Raw genomic sequence first — 10,076 nt, 5'->3', positions numbered from 1 at the left:
TATATATATATATATATATATATATATATATATATATATATTACTAAAACATTAAGATTTTCTATTATATAGCAAATAAAGACACCACTGTTCGGGAGCACAATGATGGCACTGATCCAGCCCACCAGAACACCAGAGCAGCACACACACACAACAAGAACGAAACGCGCATTTGAGCGTGTTTATCGATGTCATCAAAGCATGCGACAGAAGTATTAAAACGGAGTAAGGATTATACATGTCACTTAGCCTATTTATAGATAAAAATAGCAATAATGGCATATAACAGAAAACACAAACAACACATATGAATTATTAGTTATTCTGACGAATTTTATGTTTATATGTATGCCATTAGACATGCAATTTATGTGTTGATCTTAAACAAAACAAATTTCAGATCATTGAGTCTTTAATTTAGGTCAGTTATTTCAAAATTAATCGAGAAATATCGCTTATATTAAACACTATGTAGGCTAATGTGACAAATTGTTTAATCGTTCGGTAGGCTAGGACTTTTTTTTTTAGAATTTCAACAGAAGAAATTGCATCAAGTTATGGTTATGTAGCTATATAATGTATTTTTTATCTGTCAGGTATACGAACTTTTAAAACTCTTTCACCAACAATGAAGCGTGCCGATCCGAACACCCACATAACACTGTTCTTTCGGGACATCCTTGCTCTCCACGATACAAGTCGTCACCTCGGAAAGTTCGTTTTGGTTGTGACTGTACTCGTGCCTCACCAAATGAACCTGCCAAGATAAACGACTTGTACAGAATGAATCGTTTATTCAGGTTTACATCGTCACACTTTTAGCTAAAACACACGCCTTGTTTGAGTATTATCGAGTAGGTGGAGTGTGATACGAAAATGAAGCGAAAGGGCTCCAAATTCTTAGACGTAAACTTTAGCAAGCTCAGTTGTGAGCGGAGGATAGGAAACCACTATTAACGTATAGAAACACCGATGTCCAGCTGAAGAGTTTAGTTAATTCTGCTCCCTTGTGCCTGTCAAGTTTCAAATTAGTTTGGATATGTGTCGCGTGCGCACAGCGAGCCTCGGTACTGCCTCCGTAAGTTCACTTCATTTCATGAACAGAGGTATTCTATTCTCTTGCATCGAGACATTCAACGCCAAACTTTTCTAGTCATTAATTCTCGTTTTACTCGTTTGCAGTACGTAGGCTATGTACAGCGAACGGATCAGTGGGTCGCTGTATTAAGATGATATTTCGTTTCAAATGTCTCTAGAAATTATAAAGAGTCTAATTATTTTTAGACCATGGTGTAAAGAAGAGCAGGGACTGAACGATTAAAAAGTGTTTTCATGTTTTCATAGGTTAGGAAACCTAGTATGTCGCTGTTCAGTAAGCATTCGTCAAGTCCTACAAGTGAATATTACTCTATGCTACATCAGTGTATTTATTGTTTCAAAAATATCTTTGCCTTGCAACTTGCAAATTGATTTCTAAAGCTGGCAAAGAGTGGAGTGGCGAAATGTTTTCATTAAATGGAAACCAATGACCTGCGGCTTTTGAATAAATAGCCTTTACCACTCCTTTTTATGTTTATCCTACCATAAATCAGTTAACCGGGCAGCAAAGGGACATACGACCGTCTAAAAAGTGCTTGAAGACTACCCATAGCTCATTACCGTCTGATCTATTCTACGTCTCCGTTATACGTTATCGTTTTTCCGCAAACGATGTTAAAAAGTTACTATTATTATTATTATTATAAGCAACTGATAGGCTACCAGCCCATCATTTCCATTTAAACCTTTCACTCTGAGTCCTAGAAACGCTTCTTTACCATGTTTTAGTCGGATTTCTACATTTATTATATAATGAATTAATGTAACATTTATTATAGTGCTTTGAATCGTTTGAACCCGAATTGATAATCAATAATTAATAAAGATTGTAGTTAGGCTATTATTTTTATATATAAATTATATATATATATATATATATAAAAATTAGTCTAGATTACACGTCAAGTCATATATGGTAGGATATTTTTCTTTTTATGAATATAAAAAGACAATGAAAAGACTATGCACATTTATTGTTTTTAATAACACTACCTCTCTAACCAAGCAACCTTTCAAATGCCGTGTTGGGTTTGGATGTCCGTTTTGTGTTAAAAAATAACACGTTTCTTGGCGGCCACTTTGACCAACTAAAAACTGCAGCTAGCCTATTCGTAGCTTATCAATTTTATCATTACGCTCAAGTTATATGAAAAATGAATATAGGTCTACGTATGAATATGAAATTGATAAATCGTTTTTTATTTTATTTTTATTTTATTTTATTTTATTTATTTATTTTAATTTCTCAGTCTGCTTTTCAGGTGAATGAAATAGGCTAACTTTCTTTTTTAAAACAAGAATTATTGTGTGGTCATGTTTTGTCTATTCAGTTTTCAATAAATTCATACTATAATTTCATATTACATTACAGGCAATCCTGTCAGGGTGTCCCCCGTCTGTGACCCGAGACGCTGGGGTTCAGCCCCCGCGACCCTAAAGAGGATAAAGCGTTTTGGGAAATGGATGGATGTATTTTACATATTTCGTGTAATTCTGCTTCATAATTGGAATCTTTGTGAAGTGCTACATTCTAAAATAGTTGTGCTGAAACGCAAATGTAACAATTAGACGTCATAGTCATAGTTTTTGTTCAGCGCACAAGCCGCACGTTTGTCGAGTATTATACTATTATTATGTTTTATTATAATATGTAGGTTTGCAATATAAATGGTCTTTGCTCTTAAGTGGCCTGAATACATCCAATGCATTTTCATATCGCGCCACACGGCCATATTTGTATCAGCGGGCCTAGACTGCAAGCAGGTGATGTTAAACAAACTAGAATATAGGAGAGACTCAGATGAATAACACATTCGCAAGATGCATTTTGGTCATTTGCAAAAGAACAAATGTAGACTGCATCATGTTCTAACATATAGAATGCCAGTGACCACGCTCTGCTGTCTTCAAGTCCCCTTCATTTACTATAGTTCCAAAAAAGCACATCGTCTAATGGCTTAGAAACCTGCAACCTAACTTGGACATCAAATAACGGTTTTGACTATTAACCAATGCACACACAAATGTCCTTTAATCACTTTCATTTTGCAGTTTTATACTTAAACAACAGGACCACAGAGTGCCCACAGATTAGCCACTTAAAGCCATCCGTGAATTATTACATGGGTCCATGAAATATATATATAAAAAACACTTAGAGCCATGACGTGTCATATCTACATATTTTTTTCGGAGATTGTTGTTGCGCTGCCACAGTAATGGTAAAACCTTAGATATGTGTGAATGAACCTCACGTTTCTATCTGCTCTCATAGCTCGCCGTGAACGTATAGTGGTTAGTACTCTGCGTTGTGGCCGCAGCAACCCGGTTCGAATCCGGGTCACGGCAGTAAAAGTAGAAGAGCAACTTTTGCACTGTTACTTGATTTGATGTGATAGAAATAAAGAAGGGGCAGAATGTTAGGAACAGCCGATTAGTTAATAGTATGCTGTTCGAAAACGGTGAGCTACTCGGAGTGTCGGTATAAGTAAGCTGACATAATAATTTAACCTTCATAGAAAAAAAAATCTATGATATAGATTTTAAACAAATCAAACTTTTAATCAGTAAAACAGTTGTGGTTATTTCTTTTAATTAGGCCTTCATAAAAAAAATATTTGGTTAGAATAAAATCTTTGCTCTTTGTTGATCAATTTAATATGTAAATAACTTCAAAATACCGTTTTCTAAGGCAGAATGTGCGGCACCAGCACCTCTTGGGTGTTACTCTTCCAGAGGTTATGAGGCGGAGTGTACGTACAGCGCAGTTTCCATTCAGCCCACAAGGATGCGGTAGGGAACCGGCTGTCGGCGAACCGTATACCATGGTCGTATAGTGGTTAGTAGCCTACTCTGCGTTGTGGCCGCACTAAACCCGGTACGAATCCGGGTCACGGCAAACGTTCCTATGTAAGGCTGCTACTTTGAGTGACAAAATTATGTTCATATTCTGAAAATGCTAAAGAAAAAATCTAAATCGCCTAAAAGTCTGCAAGTGTGATATTGGGGATATTGTAGTCTACCATATAGTGTTTTTTACACTTCAAAACCTCTCTTTAATTGAAATATTTACTTTCATTTAATATTCTTGTAACTCAAAAATAGGCTATATATATATATATATATATATGTATATCCCTCTACACTACAGTGACGACAGAGAGGAGACAAGCATAACCAACATCTGACTGACCTGTATGTTTTTAGGATATTTTAAGACACCCTCAGTTTTTAATATGTACGCACGAGGCGATTTAGGCACCAGATGGCAGCAAACGACCATGTATATGAAACCACTGCTACAAATGGATCATTAGGAAAACTTGGCAGAGATAAAGACTGATTAATTACCTTACTGTGTCCAGTTAATATTACCACACCTGTAGTAATTCTAGACACGGATCATTCTGACTGTTGGATGGTAGAGTCTACTAAAAGTGTAGCTAATGTTATTAATGAAAACACATCAACAATGACCCAAACCAGTGTTTTATCAGTGTTGTCTTTACCATCAAAGGCGTGTCAAATAATTTAATTGATTTCTTTTGCACGTTCACTTAGTGAAATGTAGCGAAATGCAATTAAAGTTAGAAACATGTATGTGTTGTTTTTGTTACAATGTCATTTTATTTTTAATGTTAGTTTTCTTATTTCCTGTCTCTTTGCCCAATGATTCGTCTTTAAAAGCAAAACAAAACAAAAACGTTCACACACTTACACATCAAAAACCACAAAGAGACACTCAGAGACACGCAGAAGGAGCTCTTTTGCACCTGTTGACAACCATGAAAGACTGTCCTTGTTCCTCGCTACTACGAACCAGCCACCAAGAACAAGAGCAACAACGAGATGCACGCTCAAATAAACAAGGAGAAAGCTTATAGTAAACATGGAATCCTGCCAAAACCACTGCGTCCCATTCACACTCACACACACACACCCGTGCATGCATCGCAAATCCTTCAGCTACGAGAAAAAAGCAGCAGGCCTCCACAGAAGAGCCAGGCAAAACTGCTGTGTGCTTGCTTTCTCTCTCTATGTGCGTCTGTCTCCCTCCTCACTTCAATAGGTCTTGATTGACAGGACAAGCATGCACCTATGTCGCATGAAATGTGCATCCCTGCAGGCCTTTGTCTGGTCTCAGAACACATGTTCCTGTAACAATGTGCATCTTCATTAGCCACAACTATAGAAGCATCATGGTCTGATATTTTATCTTTCATCTTCGCTAAAGAGGGGGTTTCCTCCACAAACTGGTATAAATACTGAAGTTGTTTACTTGTGATCACATCACATTAAACGTTTGTGTGTGAAGGGTATGTTGAAGGATATCAATAATATTAGCATGTGCAATGTTGAGTCCTATTAATACTCCTAGAAATTAGAGTAGAGACATCCTTGTAATAGTGTTGAGAGTCTCCCAGTTACCACAACTATAACATGTAACTGTATCACATATGCATCAGTACGACAGTCCATTTACATTCAAATGTTTGATTCTTCTGTCTGTGGATCTAATGACTGTGTATATTTAAATTCTGTCTTATCATTTGGCACTTGATAGTTTCAGCACTAAAGCATATAAATGAAGGTAAGCAGCTGCAGTGAGATTAATAAACATTAAAATACATTAAAGGTACAGTTCACCCAAAAATGAAAATTCAGTCATCATTTACCCAGCAGGTTGCTCCAAACCTGTATCTCTTTCTTCTGCTGAACACAAAAGAAGATATTTTGAAGAATGTGTTGAACTGATCATTTAGAAATTTTTTCCCTTACTATGGAACTCAATGGGAACCATCAACTGTTCAGTTACCCACATTCTTCAAAATATCTTCTTTTGTGTTGAGCAGAAAAAAGAAACTCACACAGGTTTGGAACAACCTGGTGGGCAAATGAAGGCAGATTTTTTTTTAGTTTGTTTGAAGAAAGACATTTTTTTTTAACAGTAGTCTAGAGTTTTAATACTAGTAGTTTAGAGTTCTAATACTTCGTATAAATGATTCTTCTCATGCAACAATTTAGGGCTAATGCTGCAGGTAAACAACAAATGATATAATCATAATTTATCTGCAGTTCTCACATTAGATCTGCTGGTAGGCATTTAGGGTGTAAGCAAGTCTGCATTGAGTGAATTAAGGTTTAAACAAAAGCAACAGCTTTTCTTTTTTTTCATGAGGTTTTAAAAAGATAAAAACAAAGAGAAACAAGACAACGAGCAGTAAACAAGAATAAACAAGAAAATTGTTATAGCATTAAACTCAACCTTACTACACAATTATTATTGATGACCTTAATTCATAATCTCAATTTATACTTAATTCTCCTATATTTAATGAGAACAGTTAATATAAGTGGCCAGGTTACATTAATACACACTATTCCGCCATGCAGCAGTTCTGGTCCATACCTTGATGATTCCCTTTTTCCTCTCTCAAGGCTCCTTTCTTTCTTAACGTCCCCTCATCGACCCCCCCAACCCTGTTTAGAACAAAGAGGCCTTTTGTTTCCTAATTGCCCTAAGCAGATCTTCGTCAGGCATGGCTACACATTGCTGTAACAGTTAAAGAACCCCTGGTCAATCATTCTCTTCAAAATGCTCTCCATCTGATCTCTCAAAGATAAGTCAACAGATAGTAAGCATACTAATATACGCCTTTTCACAGTTTTTTGAAAATTGTCTCACGTGTACACATATTATAAGTGCCAGTATTCCAAAAGAATTCAATACGTACTCAGGCTGCATCTGAATATGCATACTTCCCTACTATATAGTAGGTAAGAAAAAGTATGTAAAAAGAGTAGGATGTCCAAATTCACGGTTGAGGAATTCAGAACCACATATAATACTCTTACTATGTTTACCATATACCATAACAGACAAGTGAAACATTTTTAATTTGATTATAAAGTTTGCCATGCATCACATGAGTGTACGGGATTTCTTCCCCTCATTAAATATGCTAAGTACCTTTGTCTTTTTGTCTGTTTTTTTTTTTTTCAATACTTTTTAGGCATCAAATCAAAGTTAGTAATGTTTAAACTTGTTGCTGGTTGGTTTGGTTCTTGACTTATATATTATATATTTTTAACAAAAACTTTGCAAAGTCCCTATGGGAAAAATACTGCTGGAACCAAGGCCCTTGAAAAAGTGTGCAGGCACTGTTGCTCTCTGACAATGATAGGTCACATGACAACATGGTAAATGTAGTACATCTGGATTACATTCATACTATAGAACATAAGTCCTATTCGAACAGGACTAGTTTTCTTTGCGATTTTAATCCCATTGGAATCTGCCAAGTCTGTGTTTTTTTCTCACACAAGCCTAAAAAAATTCCAGAGCAAATGTCCTACTCTTTTTCGGCAAACTCAGTGGTCCTCTGAGAACTCTAATCCTGAATGTGAACGTCTGCCATGTGTGTTTTTGACTAACCTGACCTACTGTGTGTGCACTAATCTTCCGTATGTTGCACCTTTCACCTGCACCTGAACAGCATCTTAGGAAACAAAAATAGATAATATAAATATAAAATACATATAAAATTTTAAAATATAACATTATGAAGAGCCAAATCACTAAGACTGAACTTTTTAATATCAGCATCAGGTAAGCTATATCTATAGATTTATCTGCTTAGTTACGTGGGTTAATTATAAGCAGCCATTTCTATAAACTCATGTTAAGTTGATTTAAATAGTGTCTCTATAATAAATTATATAAACTCAAACGTCATTCAGAAAACTCAGGAAAGGTTGTTCAATCCCATCCGAATATAGGGCTATACTTTTTAAATGGCCACAAAGTAATTAATTATTCAACAGAAATACCTACGATATTAATGGTATTGTGCTAACTGATTTGACAGCTGTCTCAGACTTGTACTGACATCTATGGGTGCAATACCATGCAAAAGAAATATTTTTAGTACCACTGTCATTGTATAAAGGCTCTACTCACAGTCAGCTAATTTATTTCTCAACAGTAAGTGTCCAATAAAAGCAGAGATAAAGCGAGAAGTATTCAGGTGGTCATGTAATCTTAAACTGGCGGTCTACATGGGGTGACCTGCTCCACGTAAAGTAAAACAACAATGTATTTTACTTTTTTTTTTTAATTCTCTGTATTTATCTGATTGCACCTTGTCCTTCAGCTTTGGAAAGACTCTAAACAAATAACAACAACAGCAACGACAACAACAACAATAAAATTACATTTATTGTCATTGAATATGATTTACACATAATGACACAAACTGTACTATTAGAAGTAGTATTAAAATTACTATTAATCATGATTATGGCAGTAGTGGTGGTAGAGTAATAGTGGTACTAGAGTTTGATGGTGAGATGAAGGTGGCAGAAGCTTTAAACATGCTGCTCTGATAATACACACTGCTGGCAGAGAGCAGTTAGAGGAAGTTGAGCTTGATCCCTACGATGATGATCAAACTAACCTGAGGTGTGCCCAACAGCCGGAATAATTAACACTGTGATTACGGAGAGAGTTTAGCTTCCAGACAAACAAAACATTTAGTTGTTAGATCAGTCTGAGGATTTGAGTCTAAATCAAAAGCACCAAGGTGACCTATCTAAAAGTACAACGTCACTACTGTCATAATGTCAGCTGACACTAATCCCATGTTGTGATCAAGTTTCAAGCTGATCATTGAAGAGTTAAACCCTAAGCTCCTCATGACTCTTCTCTTTTTAGGAATGTCCTTTACCAAAAACCTGTATTTGTTCATCCATATTCCATTAATACATATTTAGACCGACTTTATCTGAAAAACTGAGTGTTTACTATTGTCCCCTTGCATTATCAACACACTATTTTCCTGTTTAATACTGTAAATCTGCTTTGACACAATCTGTATTTAAAAAAAACGCTATATAAATAAAGGTGACTTGACTTGACTCAACATTTACAGAATAATTACTACAGTCACCACACCTGGTATAAAAACAGACAAGTTCTAGCATAAGCAGTGCTTACGTTGTCTGCCCATTATAAACTGGTCGCCATGTTGGTCATCATCTCCATGGATCGCGGAATGAACCAAAAGAAGGGGGTGGGGGGGGCACATTTTAATATTAGAACAGTAGGCCTACTAATAGTAGTTAGATGCCAGATATATTAGCCTATGTATTTTTAAGCTATGATTCTGGATAATTGATTTTTAGAATATACTGTAGATCACGGTTCTCCCGATTCTGAAAAACATTAGACAACCAAACAAAATAATATGTAGGCTAATTTACTTACAAAAGTTTTTGACAAAATATTATATATTATAATATGTTATAAATTAAGGTTATTTAAAAATATTTTTTAGGCTATACTTTAAATGAATTCATTATGACAAAATAATTGAATGAAGACTTGTTTCGTCCATTTTTTTTAACAGATCTCTTAAATGAATGATACAGACATCAAATACATTTTAACAGTCACTGGTTGCCACCTACTGGCATAATGTAACAAAATCTATATTTGAAGCGCAACATAGTTCAGAACGTCATTTGATCGCGGCTGACGCAACATCAGAGTTTATGTCCGGACTAAACTTTTATCCCAATACTTTCGTTATTATTTAACGTTTGCAACACAGAAATGTAGCCTAGCCTACTGTGTAAGTAGACTGTGAAGCTGTTTCAAACATAAAGCTTATAATTTCTTAAATCCCAAGAATCGATTATTCTAGCCTGTTTTCAGTTAATGGATGGAACATTGAAGGGCACTCCAATATATCGCAATAAGCATTGTGCTTTGGTACTTTTAATATGAAACAAAGTCTCAGATTTTGTCCATTGTATTGCAGTATTAAAACAATAAATGCAGTTTTGGCGCTGTTTAATGTGGAGTGACAGATCACTGTAGTGCGGCGCGCCTCAGTTCAGTAAAAGCGGCAGCGCGAGGTGCACGTGAACTGATCATCTCCTCCACATTAATACCAGTTTCAGCACAAAATAAACAT

The 10,076-nt window shown here is 35.7% G+C and overlaps 1 protein-coding gene across 3 annotated transcripts in view; it reads right to left on the bottom strand.

Moving 5' to 3' along the window:
• Positions 1-10,076, bottom strand: part of LOC107743940 (nuclear factor 1 B-type) — a 95,973-nt gene that overhangs the window by 82,452 nt on the left and 3,445 nt on the right. The gene's annotated exons all lie outside the window — the stretch shown is intronic.

The sequence above is a fragment of the Sinocyclocheilus rhinocerous genome, unplaced genomic scaffold, assembly GCF_001515625.1.
Source record: "Sinocyclocheilus rhinocerous isolate Xijiao unplaced genomic scaffold, SAMN03320098_v1.1 scaffold1549, whole genome shotgun sequence".
NCBI lineage: Eukaryota > Metazoa > Chordata > Actinopteri > Cypriniformes > Cyprinidae > Sinocyclocheilus > Sinocyclocheilus rhinocerous.
This window is presented reverse-complemented; position numbering and strand designations above follow the sequence as displayed.